General features: G+C 40.9%; 1 protein-coding gene across 2 annotated transcripts in view; it reads right to left on the minus strand.

Annotated features, from left to right (window-relative positions):
• Positions 1-13,712, minus strand: part of fhit (fragile histidine triad diadenosine triphosphatase) — a 1,333,995-nt gene that overhangs the window by 45,982 nt on the left and 1,274,301 nt on the right. The gene's annotated exons all lie outside the window — the stretch shown is intronic.

Below are 13,712 nucleotides of genomic sequence, written 5' to 3' on the forward strand. Positions count from 1 at the left end.
AGTGAATACCCCTCCTGTCTTACTGGAAAAAAGTCTAATTTATGGTATGAAAACTTTCTACTTCAACAACACATCCACATCCAACCTTCAACAGTACTGACAAAGAATGCCACGCTTTGTGCATCAGATCCAAGGAGAGAATGGATCACCGCCAGAACTCTAAGTTGTCTTTTTTTCTGTTCTGCATGTGTTTGAGGAAGAGAAAGAAGAACAATCACCATTCAAAACACGGCAACATTTGATTTGGTTGCATTTGTGCAGAGTTAGTGTTTTGTGTTCCATATGATGACTCTTCTCTCTACAGTTTCTGAATTTGAATCTGAATTCAGATTTTCTGAATTTGTCCAGCACTTTATTTTTATTTCAGATTTACAGAACCCACAATGCTTCACTTTGAATAATTTGCAGTCTGGTTATGCATTTCACCCTTTGTGAAAACAGCAGAGACTATCCAGCTGTGGACTTTGCTTTTGTTATAAAGGATGTCCATAGAAACACCAATACAGAACAGTTTCAGACAAATTTTAAAATATGAAAAGAGTCCTAAATTTGGATGTTAGTGTATTTAAATATTATCTTGATGTCATGCTGAAAAACTAAACCTGATAGTTTTTCCAAGGATTTAATTATTTTCAAACGAATTTAAGCATTTAAATTAAAATTGGTGATAAAGTCCAAAAGATTGTTAGTATTCGAATATGTGCTCTGGTCTACTGCTGGACAATTTCAAGGATTGACTGGTGTTTAAAAAATAATCAAAAGATTTCTAGCAGTATAAAGCTACAGGGAAAAATCAATTTACAATGTGATGACTGCTCTGAAACCCACCAACAATCTGAGATTGTGTTGAAATTGAATTTAATGTGCAGTTTTTGTTAAGTGAATGGTCCAAAAGCCTATTGGAAAAATCCATTGTTAATTCGGCACAGGATAATCTGCTTTATCAGAATAGCTATGTGAACAAAATCGGCAGGGGAAGGTAGTACAAATATAAAATATACAATGAAACAGTCAGGCCCTTGGGCTTATTTTGATTGGCCTCCTCAAAAAAATTACCAATTTTCATCCATTTTTCTAGTTACTGTTGATCTAAGAACTGAGAACCTGCTTTGATTTTGTCCTTGGTGCCGGCCGGAGAGCTGCAAGGGAGCCATGCTGCCACTTTTTGGGAAAGTCCACTGACCCACAAGTCAGGCAGTGGTGAAGCCAGCAGGGAATCTTCGCCTGGAATCAAGACCTCACAAAGCAGAAGTCTCACTTACTGAGAGCTGCCAACCAATTAGAGAGCAGTGGAAAAACTATCAGGTTACAGTGTTCCAGTATGACACCAAGGTAATATTTAAATGCACTAACATCCAACTTTAGGATTTTTTCCATATTTTAATGGTGCTCAGCAGCACCACTGTACAGGCCATGCCTGCTGCTGGAATGACAGGTTCAGGAGTCTCAGAGGAGCAACATGGAGCAACCCAGGCCACAAGTGTTCACTCTTCACAATGTGGTTGCCTCTACATTAGAGAGGTGAAATGCTGGCTGAGTGGCTGCTTTGCAGAACATCTATGTTTTGTCCAAAAAATTGACCCAGAGCTTCCAGTTGCCTGCCACTTAAACACACCATTATGGTTCTGGATCAGTGGTGCTGGAAGAGCACAGCAATTCAGGCAGCATCCGAGGACAGGCAAAATCGATGTTTCGGGCAAAAGCCCTTCATCAGGAATAAAAGCCCATGCCAATATTTCTGTCTTGGTTCTGTTAGTGTTTGCATAAACCTCAGCCCAAGCTCAAAGAACAACATCTCATTTTCCACTTAGGGATTCTGTAGCCTGCCTCAGATCAACACCAGGTTCAATAACTTTAGAACCTGATTCCACCCTTCCATGCTTTTAGTGACCCCACACCCATTATGACCTGGGTTGCTTTTAGCACAGTCACCAATTTCCACGGACTCCTAGGCCATTATCACATTATATGGGCTGCATTCAGCATAGCTAACCCATTTTCCCATCCGTAGCTCTTATTCTCACTTTTTCATATTTTGTCCTGACCTGGCCTACTATTCATGATCTCCTTGTTTACCTTGTTTAGCTGCTGATGAAGAGTCACTGAACTTGACACGTCAACTCTGCTTTCTTCCCACAAATGCTGCTAGACCTCTCCTGAAATTTCCATTTTTGTTGGTGAGGAAAATGGACTGGAGTAGGGTTTGGAAAGTGCTATCACACAGTAGGAGATGCTGGGAGAAGGGTTCAGATTGGGAGCAAGGACATTGGCGTGGGGCTGGTGGGGGTGTTGGCAATGGACTGGCTATCAGCATAGCCCATTTTGCCATGTGCAGTCTCTCAATCAGGCACTGAGAGCCATTGATTGAGGGACAACCCTCCTCCCTCAGAAATAGCTGTGTGGTTGCAGCTGCCATGCATGCATGCTGCATGATAATGGACCCACCTGCAGATGACTGAGCACAAGTAGCGGTCAGATGGAGTGCTTCAATAATTGGCCACTAAAGGGCCTCAATCAGTGGTAAAGCAGTAGCATTGACATGAGTCTTCTCACCCAAAACTTACTGTGGTGCAGGCACATGGTAGTTGGATTCATTTACATCTCCATCCCACCTAATTACTTCCTTTCTTGCCTTCAAAGTGACTCGAAGAGATTGCAGACGTTTCCACACAAACTTTCAAGTCTGACCTTTCATTAAACCTGACCTTTCATTAAATCTTATAATTGAGTCTCATACTGAACATTATCTGGTTGATTGAAATTTCACAAAATTGGACATTATTTACATATAATTGAATGTTCCTGAATTGCAGCTTGGCCTCCATTCTGGTTTAATCAGGAGTAGTTTCAGTAACCTCAACAAGTGGAGTCATTGGAAGATAGTGAAGATGGTGGTTGGCATGCTTGCCTTTTTGATCAGTGCATTGAGTACTGGAATTGGGAAATCATTTTGAGGCTGTGCACTGCATTGGTTTGGATACTTTTCGAGTATTGCATGCAATTCTGGTCTCTCTCCTATCCGAAGGATGTTGTGAAACTTGAAAGGGTTCAGAAAATGTTGACATAGCTGTTGTCAGGGTTAGAGGATTTGAGCTATAGGGAAAGGTTGAATAGGCTGGGTCTGTTTTCCCTGGAACATTGGAGGCTGAGGGATGACCTTAGAGAGGTTTATAAAATCATGAGAGGCATGGATAGGATAAATAGACAACGTCTTTTCCCTGGGCTGAGGAAGTGCAAAACTAGAGAGCATAGGTTTAAGATGAGAGGGGAAAGATATAAAGGGACCTAAGGGGCAGTTTTTTTATGCATAGGGTGGTGTATGTATGCATGCCAGAGGAAGTGGTGGAGGCTGGTACAATTACATCATTTTAAAAGGCATCTGGATGAGTATATTAATAGGAAAGGCTTAGAGGGATATAAGTCAAATGCTGAAAAGTGGGACTAGATTTATACAGGATATCTAGTCAGCATGGCCAGGTTGGACTGAAGGGTTTGTTATAGTGCTGTATATCTCTATGACTTTAAGAGATTTTTATTAGAAGGCTGTTCATACACATCTGTTAATTTAATTATAGAATGATATGTCACAATAGAAGAAACTTCCAGGACAAGATTGTGAACTGTGAGGAAGGGTTATCTGGGAATAAAGCGAGATCTTGATCAACTGGGCCAGTGGGCCAAGGAATGGCAGATGGAGTTTAATTTTGATAAATGCAGGTGTTGCATTTTGTTAGGTCTAACCAGGTCAGGATTTATACAGTCATTGGTAGGGCCCTGGGAGTGTTAGAAAACAAAGAGATCTCAGGGCGTAGGTTCATAACTCCTTGGAAGTGGAATCACAGGTAGACAGGGTGGTGAAGAAGGCTTTCAGTATGCTTCCTGTCATCAGTCAGTGCATTGAGTATAGGAGTTGGGACATCTTATTCCAGCTCTACAAGACATTGGTAAGGCTATATTTGGGGTACTGTGTGCAGTTCTGGTTGGCCTCCTATTATTAAACTAGAAAGAATGTGGTAAAGATTTATTAGCATGCTACCTGAACTAGAAGGTTTGACTTAGAAGGAGAGACTGGATAGGTTGGTACTTTTTTCCCTGAAGTGTAGGAGACTGAGGGGTGACCTTATAGAGGTCTATAAAATCATGAGAGACATAAATAAGGTAGATAGCCAATAGCTTTTCCTCATGATACAGGAGTCTAAAGCTAGACAGAGGGTGGTGAGTATCTAGAATGGGCTGCCAGAAATTGTGGTGGAGGTGAGTCCAATTTTGTTATTTTAGGAACATTTGGACAGGTACATAAATGGGATAGGTTCGGAGAAATATGGAGCAAATGCAGGCAAATGGGACTGGATTAATTGTGAAAACTGAGTGACACAGACACAAAGGGCCTGTTTCCATGCTGTAAACCTCCATGACTCTATGACCGTGTCTGTCCTACGACAATTACCCATGCTTGAGATTTTGCAATATTGTTGATGATCTTCATGAAGCTTTCTGGTCATCTATGGGTAAATTTTATTGATATTTAACTATATACTTTATCACCTTGAAACAGAACAGTTTGCCAAGTGTATTCAGTGAAGTTCCTTTGCAAAATATGACTATTTGTATGTATGATAGCTTGCCTATGATCACTGTATGAAGATTACAGCTGCATTTTACAAATCAGTGAGCCCATCCCTGGGGGAGCTGGTTTGTAAGTCTGTCTAGTTCAGTAAATCGAAATAATAGCACAGATTTAGTAGAATGTTGCCGTGCTCAAGCACAAATACACTACCAATCAGATTCAATTTGGATGATGCTGATCTGAATTGAATATGATAGTAGATGCTCAATGAAGACTGATGGTTCCTATGAAATAAATTGAGCAATGGCAGACGACATAACTAATGAACAAAGCAGATGGATATGCCCGCCCAACATCACAAATGGTCTATTTTACAGTACATTGATTACCTAAATATATTCCAATGTGCTACACTTTCAATGTAATTTGGTTTGGTGTACATTTCAGCTTTTAAAATACAAAATGGAACAATTCCTTTTATTGCCTGATACTGGGTGAGCAATGTCCTGCCTTCAGTGTGGCACAGACCATCACAGAGCAGATCCTTCAACAGCACATCAAGGCCTGAAGCTCGTCAAAGTCAGCAACTCAGATTGTAAAGTGATTACTTCTGCCATCATCTGGATGTTCAGGGGAATGGACGACCAGCTAAAGCAATGTGTCAATTATTCAATTGGACAAGAATTAGTCATTAGGTGAGGGTGGGGGAGGAATGTAAGAACAGGGGTTCAGACAGTGGTTTTGCAATTATTGTGCAGAAAATAATAGTGCCCAAGTGGGTTCTGAGATGTCGATGTGCTAATGACAATAACTGAATATGTATTAAAGACCACAATGGTTAGGTTGAATATGTGAAGATTTGCTCAATTTACTTGTGGGGAGCAAAGACTGAATTTTGCAAAACATCATCTCAAGGGATAAAATCTGTTTGTCAAAGGTCATTATGAAATGCATTGCACCCGCTGTACAGAAGAAATGAATTTGATGGGATAATTGCCTTTTATTGCTTTGTTGTGCATTGGGTCATAATTATGTTGGATCTATAGTACAAAGCACAAAGGTAGATGTTGATTGCAGTCGAAGATTTACAGAGAACTCCTTAATCATTTTTAATTTGGTGTAAGAGGAAGTGAGAAAACAAAGATAGCAAAAATTTTCAGGACTTGATCAAGAATATCCCAAGAGGTTGTGGGAAGTTAGGGAGAAAATCATGCAGTCCCTAGCAGAAATATTTGTTCCACTTATAAACATGGGTGAAGTACCGGAGGACTGGAGGGTGGCTAATATTGTGCTATTGTTTACAGAAAGGCTGTAAGGGGAAAACTGGAAACTATAGACCTATGAGTCTGATATGGGTGGTAGGTAAGTTGTTGGAAATGATAGAATTTATGTGCATTTAGAGAGAGGTAAGAATTGATTAGGAATAGTCAGCGTGATTACGTGTGAGGAAAATCGTGTCTCACAAACTTGATTGAGTTTTTTGAGGAAATAGCCAAAAAGATTAATGAGGGCAGAGCAGTAGACTTTGCTTACTTAGACTTTAGTAAAGCCTTTGACAAGGTTCCGCATGGTAACTTAATGAGTAAAGTTAGATCACAGGGGGATTCTGGGTGAGCTTGCCAATTGGATACAAAACTGGTTTAATGGCAGGACACAGAGGGTGGTGATGGAGAGTTGTTTTTTGGACTGGAGGCCTGTGACTAGTGATGTTCCATTGAGATTGGTACTGTGTCCACTTTTGTTTGTCATTTATATAAATGATTTGGATAGGAATATAGGAGGCATGGTTAGTAAGTTTGCAGATGACACCAAAATTGGTGGTACACTGGACAGTGAAGAAGGTTATCTAAGATGACAAAGTGACCTTGATCAATTGGGTCAATGGGCTGAGAAATGGCAGATGGAGTTTAATTTGGATAAATGTGAGGTATTGTAGTTTGGTAAAACAACCAAGGACATGATTAATACAGTTAATGGTAGGGCCCTAGGTAGTGATGAGGAACAGAGAGACCTTGGGGTTCAGGTACATAATTCTTTGAAATTTGCACCATAGGTAGACTTGGTGATTAAGAAAGCGCTTAGCTCACTTGTCTTCATTGCTTAGACCTTTAAGTCATGTTTTTATAGGACATTGGTGAGACCTCTTCTGGAATACTGTGTACAGTTTTGGTCGCCCTGTTCCAGGAAGGATATTATTAAATGGGAGAGGGTTCAGAAAGGATTTACCGCATTTCACTAGGAATGGAGGGTTTGAGATATAAAAGTAGATTGGAAAGGATGGGACATTTTTCACTGGAGTGTAGAAGGCTGAGGGGTGACCTCTTATAGAGTTTATAAAAGCATGAGAAGCCTAGAAAAGATAAATGACAAGGGTTTTCCCAAAACGAGGGGGCATATTTTTAAGGAGAGTGGAGAAAGATTTAAAAAGGAAATAGGGGCAACATTTTCTTTCACAGAGAGTAGTTGTGCGTGGGCTGAAAGTGGTGGATACAGGTACAGTTGCAATGTTTAAAAGTCATTTGAGAAAGTTCATGATTAGGAAAGGTTTAGAGGGATACAGGCTAAATGCAGGCAAGTCGGACTAGTTTAGTTTGGGATGATGTTTGATATGGACTGGTTGGAACGAAGGTTCTATTTCCATGCTGTATGACTTTATGACTCTATTTTAATCCCGATTGACAATTAATGCAAGGTTAGTCATTGGAGTTTTAGATTTGTGATGTATAACTTCCTGAAAATACCTAATCAGCAGAATTGTTGCTATTAGTAACAGTGGTCCCATTCAAGCCTGATCCCATTATCATTCAGTTCTCCACACATGGGCAGCTTCCTTTTAGATTCAGACCAACCAACTGTGCTGCATCACTATAGTGGCAGAGGTAGTCAAAGTGATTGGAAAGTGCATTGTGATTTAGAACTGCTGTAAATTTGGAATAAATTGAAATTCACAGCTGCAGCCTTACAAGGGCTTATCTTTGGCAGAAATTCAGCACACCAGTGTGCTGCTCTTTTATAACACTGACCTCTCACAGACAATAATTTCCTGTTAACTTCATACAAATGAAAATGCACATAAAGTATATAAAATATATATAAGGGTTGGATTTCACAAGGGGTTTTTCCATTGCCTTTGTAATATGGGCAGAAACTCCACACAAATGACCTCGAGGGTCTCTGGGGTTTGACTGTAGGAATTACGTTGGATCATTGGGAGAACACTTGTAGAAATTCAAGCTCATCACATTTAAATTCCATATCACTCATTAAAATTGAGCATTAATATTTTACTTATGCATAATAAAGATGCCATGTTTTTCATACACGTTCAGAATTCATGAATTGAACCCATTTGCAATATAATTACAGTCCTTGTTCAGGTTGAAATGGAAATTTATGTAATCTGATTAATGTTGTGTATGTCTAATTAGAAAAGAATATTCAACTGCTTACAGGTATAAAATCCTTTTACTTCAATATCTCATGAAACTGAAGCGTTCTAATATCATTTGAAATAGCACAAAAATTTAATATGTTTGGAATAGAAATCTCAATTAATTTCAAAATTAAAGTTCTACTTTTCCGCAATCATTGCAGCACTGTCAATCGTAGCGAAAATCTCACACAAGCGCTTCATGTTACTGTTCCTGGATGACTTCACTTATAGGCCATTCGCCATTGCATTCAGTTTCGATTTGTATCCTTTGCTCTTGCAATTGCACAGCTCTTCATTTGTCAGTTTTTCGTCATGGGATGCGAAAACCTCTTCAACATCACCTTCGTCACCTTCCACAAACCAAGCCTCCTTAGCCAAAGTCACTATTGCTGTATTTACTGTTGTTGGTTCGCAGCCTTTAAAATCATTCACTGCTTCAGGACACAGTTTTCCCCAAATGCCAAATCTCATCGAGACTGTTAGCCTATCGAGAACATCTCCAAGGTTGGCGATTGCCAATTTTATATTGTACTGTTTCCAGATCTCTTGCAAAGATGCTTGCGAGTTGCCCTGTCTGTCAATGGCACTTACAAAAAAATGCATCACATCTTGAGTATAGTAAGCCTTAATTGTGGCTGTTAGGCCTTGGTTACACGGTTGCAGCAACAACGACGTATTTGGCAGGAGGAACACAACATGAATGTTACCGCCATGAGTTAAGAATCACACAACACCAGGTTGTCCAACAGGTTTAATTAGAAGCACTAGCTTTCGGAGCACTGCTCCTTACCACCGTACTCAGCAATGCCAGGTGGATGAGCAGGACAATCATAAGACACTGAGGTTATTTTCGCCACAGTAGTTTTCAATAAAGGGACAAACATATCCACTCAGAAAAAATCACTTGGCTCTTCCAATCACTTGATGGAAATGTGTTGCTGGAAAAGCGCAGCAGGTCAGGCAGCATCTAGGGAACAGGAGAATCGACGTTTCGGGCATTAGCCCTTCTGCAGGATGTGAACAAAACACAACAGAAAGTGTATTCTTATCAATGTGTTTAGGTGCCCTCGGATTTTCTGAATGGTACACTAGTAGAGGCCTGAGGACAGCTTCACCAGTGATGTTAATAGCAGGCATTAGGATAAACCTGTCCTTCAATGCCTTGTGTCCCCTAGTCTGCTTTTCTTCTATTGAAATAAATGACTTGCTCAGCAATTTTCTCCAATAAATGTTAGTTTCGTCAGTTAAATACTTACTGATACGAATGACCACCTTCTGTAATTATTTACTTCTGGGAACTTTTCAGCAGCTTCCATATCAACTGAAGCACTCTCTCCAGTAACTTTTAAACTAGGAAGCTGCCCTCATCTTAAAAACTGATCAAACCACCTATGACTTCCTTTAAATTTCACTTCCGCAACACTTTCATCACCATCGTTCAGTAGTTTCTATTTCAACTTATTAAAAAGACTGACTGATTTCTCCTTAAGTATAAGATAACAATAAAACACCACACTTTGTACACCCATCAATCCAGTCCAGCGATAGACTTTTCATTTTATCCATTTCTGGATGCTGACTGAAAGAGACTACTTTCCTACTAGCAGAACCAATGGTAAGTTTAGCAGCTTTCAAGATTCTTTCTCTCTGCATGTAAATAGTATGAATGGTGGACGTCAGCGAGTTTAAAGCATGCACAATTTATTTCGTTGACTACGATCAAAGCGCTTAATTTCGTCTAGTTTTATGCTAAAGTACATCTTTCATAAAAGCGAATTTGCATTAAGCGAATGTTCAAAAAGCAGGGGATACCTGTGCTTAGTTGCTATTTATTGTAGTTGTATGAATATACAAAAACAAACAGCATGAAATAGACTGCTGGTAAATTTATCCTGGATTTTACAAGTGGGTTGCACTGAGCACCATGATCCTGAGTATTCCACACCAAAGCAGTTGTACTTTCATTATGATGCTGGTCATGAACAATGGAACAGGAGGAGGATACTCATCATTTGGGCCTGATTCATCATTTAATTCGATAATAGCTGATCTGTACATCAGCTCCATTTACCTATCTTAGTCCCATATCCCTTGGCACCCTTGCTTGACAAGTGTCTATTGATTTCAATTTTGAAAAGCTGAACTTTTCTCAACAGATATAGCTTCATCGTAAAAAGAGAATTTGAGTGAAATGGTTGGCTCCTGATTTTGAAGTTAAATGACCTCTCAACCTTAATTCTCACACTGAGAATAAATTGTTTCTTTTGGCTGAATCTTACTAGAAATTGGCGAAATATCATGTTTTATGGAAGGTTTTCTCCATAGGCCCTCATGAATTGCCATGAGTTATCTTACCAAACTCGTCTCATTAACTAGACACCATGCATCCACAGCACCCTGCTCATTGCATTGTCGCTCTCACTGCAGGCAGAACTATTCACTACTGTCAGGATCTTTCACAATTCTTGGTGTCAGCATCACCTTCAGAGCCCAGCTGTGCACCCCCCCTCCCCCGGAATTGTTGTGAGCACATCACTGCCCTGCACTGTTCATTTTATTTGCCCAAGACATGTCAGGCAGAGGGTAATTGGCACAGTGTTTTGCCAATAGGGGCCTGGAGGTCCTGCTGGACAGGGGATGTGTGTAATTGCCACTTATGGATGGTGCCCTGAGATGTTGGTGACTGCTAGAGGTCCAGAAGAGCAAGCAGCAAGCTGGAGTTGCCAGGTACCTGCTGTGACTTTCATTTTGGGAATTGTTGCTGTCTAGTACCTATCCAGCAGGTAGAAGAATGGGAAACTACGTATCAATGAGGTGAGATAACCTTATAAAGTTGTATAAAAATCATGAGGGGCATGGATAAGATGAATAGCCAGGATCTATTTCCTAGGGTAGGGGAAAGGGGCAAGATTTAAAAAGGACCTGAGGGGTAACTTTTCCATCCAGAGGGTGGTGTGTGTATAGTACAGTCAATCTGCTCTACACAATTGCTGCCCCTACACATAGCTGTCTCAAGAATAATATCTCTTCCTGACATGTAATGTCCAAAATTGAATGTGGTAACCCATTATCGAATCTGACGTAGCTTCTACACAAATGAAGCATTGCTTCTTTCCTCTTGTGATCCAGGCTGCTGACATAAAGACCAATCATGGTGGTTAGCACTGCTGCATTACTGCGCCAGAGACCCAGGTTCAATTCCCGCCTCAGGCAACTGTCTGTGTGGAGTTTGCACATTCTCCCCGCGTCTGCGTGGGTTTCCTCTGGGTGCTCCGGTTTCCTCTCACAGTTCCAAAATGTGCAGGTTAGGAGAATTGGCCATGCTAAATTGCCTGTAGTGTTAGGTGAAGGGGTAAATGTAGAGGAATGGTTCTGTGTGGGTTGCTGTTCGGAGGGTTGGTGTGGACTTGTTGGGCAAAAGGGCTTATTTCCACACTGTAAGTAATCCAATCTAATCAATCCATCAAAAACAAAAATATCAGAAATTGCTGAAAAAGCCCAATAGGACTGACAGCATCCGTGGACAGAGTTAACATTGGAAACCCAGGGGGCTTGGCTTGCTATGTGAGGCTGGAGTCTGAGACTAGGGATTAAGACCGGGGAAAGCATGGCTAGCGATTAAGCCTGAGGGCCTGAGGCTGTGGGGCAAGCCCAAGAGGCTAAAGGCCTGGGACTGGACGTGAAGTGAGGCTGCAAAGTTGGGAAAGAAGAGCTGCAAAGGTTGGTAATGAGAAGAGTTAAAAAGGAAGAGTTATGGTCTGCATAAAATGGAAGGACTGTAAGGGGGACAAAAAGGGTTTTAAAATATTCAATAAAGGAATGGGGAAGGGGCAGCATGGTGGTTCAGTGGTTAGCACTGCTGCCTCACACTGCTAACAATCCGGCGATGTCTGTGTGGAGTTTATACATACTCCCTATGTCAGCGTGGGGTTCCTCTAGGTGCTCTGTCCCTTCCCACAGTCCAGAAATGTGCAGGTTAGGTGGATTGGCCATGCTAAATTTGTCCTGTTGTCTACAGGGATGTACAAGCTCAGAGGATTAGCCATGGGAACTACAGGGATAAGGTAGGATGGTAGGGATGCTCTTCAGAGGATCGGTGTGGACTTGATGGGCTAAATGGCTTCCACACTTAGGAGCAGGAAAGCTGAGGTACTGAATTCCTTGCAAATTAATGTGGAGTAAAGCTGCAGGGATTCAGGTGTTCGTTTGTATGGATTGTAATGAACACTGGGTCAATCACATAAATTAATATTGAGCAATTTTATGGAGGTCAGTTTGCCCACTGCGCTCAGTGAGAAAACTTCCATCCAGAAACTCAATCTGAACTGCAAATCTTCTCCAAACACCGCTGAGCAATTTTTTTTTCTAAAGGTTTGGATTCATGTGTTGAATCATGGATTCAAAGCATGTTTCATACTGTGAATTACTTGCATTGCATTGACTATGTTAGAGATAAGTCTAGATGAGACCTCACCACTATGTGGAAAGCATATTTAAGGCTGGCAATTTGATGTATTTTCTTAAAAAATGAATTTGTTTCTAACTTATGCCTGTTGTCTTATGCCACCTGTGGTATTGAGGAAAATAATGCTTTACTGTTTGTTGTGGTTTTTAAGTTTCACAGACGTGTGATGGGGATTTGAGGAAATTGCTGAATTCTTCTAATTCTTCTTCTATGAGGGTCCAAATTCCTTGTATATCAAAACATAAACTGATGGTACTGTTACTAATTGGTTGTATCATCTAAGTCTGCAAAAATGAACAACCAAAAGTCAAAAAGCAGCTCTGCAGACAGGCAAAGGTGCACAAAGCATTAATATTGCATTTTTGGCTAAGGGCGAGTCATAGAGTCATAGACAATAGACAATAGACAATAGGTGCAGGAGTAGGCCATTTAGCCCTTCGAGCCTGCACCACCATTCAATATAATCATGGCTGATCATTCCTAATCAGTATCCTGTTCCTGCCTTATCTCCATAACCCTTGATTCCACTATCTTTGAGAGCTCTATCCAACTCCTTCTTAAATGAATCCAGAGAGTGGGCCTCCACTGCCCCCTGTGGCAGAGCATTCCACACAGGCACCACTCTCTGGGTGAAGAAGTTTCTCCTGAGCTCTGTCCTAAATGGTCTACCCCGTATTTTTAAGCTGTGTCCTCTGGTTCGGCACTCACCCATCAGTGGAAATATGTTTCCTACTGCCAGAGTGTCCAATCCTTTCATAATCTTATACGTCTCAATCAGATCCCCTCTCAATCTTCGAAACTCAAGGGTGTACAAGCCTAGTCGCTTCAGTCTTTCAGTGTAAGGTGATCCTGCCATTTCAGGAATTGACCTCATGAACCTACGCTGCACTCCCTCAATAGCCAGTCCTACATCAAGGAGGTAAGCCCTTTGACCCAAATTGGTCCATACCGACCAAACTATCCATCCATGCTTACCCCATTTCCCTGCACTTGGCCCATATCCTTCTAATCCTTTTCTATCCATGTATTTGTCCAAATGCCGTTTAAATGTTGTTAATGTACCTGCCTCAATCACTTCCGTTAGCAACTCATTCCATATGCTAACCACCTTCTGTGTAAAAAAGTTGCCTCTCAGGTTCCCCTTTATTCTTTTCCCTCCAAAATTAAACTGATGCCCTCTAGTCCTCAATTCCCTAATCCTGGGAAAAAGACTGAGTGTGTTCACCCTATCCATACCTCTCATGATC

Source organism: Chiloscyllium plagiosum, unplaced genomic scaffold (genome assembly GCF_037043375.1).
Source record: "Chiloscyllium plagiosum isolate Xiang-an unplaced genomic scaffold, Cpla_swu_hap1 HiC_scaffold_14, whole genome shotgun sequence".
Lineage (NCBI taxonomy): Eukaryota > Metazoa > Chordata > Chondrichthyes > Orectolobiformes > Hemiscylliidae > Chiloscyllium > Chiloscyllium plagiosum.